Genomic DNA, 322 nt, shown 5'->3' on the forward strand with positions numbered 1-322 from the left:
GACGCAGGTGACGGCTGGGGGGGCTCCAGGGGGGCTCCAGGTGACTTTGGGAGGAATAAAGGTGAATTTGGGGTTTTTAGGGGGGATCCAGGTGAGTTTGGGGGGGATAAAAGTGAGTTTAGGGGGGATAAAGGTGAGTTTGGGGGGAATAAAGGTGAATTTGGGGTTTTCAGGTGAGGTTTGGGGAGTCTCAGGTGGTTTTGGGGCGGATGAAGGTGAATTTTGGGCGATCCAGGTGATTTTGGGGGGGACAAAGGTGGGTTTAGGGGGATCCAGGTGATTTGGGGGGGATAAGGGTGAGTTTGGGGTGTCCAGGTGGGTT

At 54.7% G+C, this 322-nt stretch overlaps 1 protein-coding gene across 1 annotated transcript in view; it reads left to right on the forward strand.

Annotated features, from left to right (window-relative positions):
• The window catches only part of LOC103617434, a gene marked incomplete at its 5' end in the record, with an annotated part of 14,781 nt that overhangs the window by 13,320 nt on the left and 1,139 nt on the right, over positions 1 to 322 (forward strand). The window lies entirely within an intron of this gene.

Source organism: Corvus brachyrhynchos, unplaced genomic scaffold, assembly GCF_000691975.1.
Source record: "Corvus brachyrhynchos isolate BGI_N302 unplaced genomic scaffold, ASM69197v1 scaffold1106, whole genome shotgun sequence".
Lineage (NCBI taxonomy): Eukaryota > Metazoa > Chordata > Aves > Passeriformes > Corvidae > Corvus > Corvus brachyrhynchos.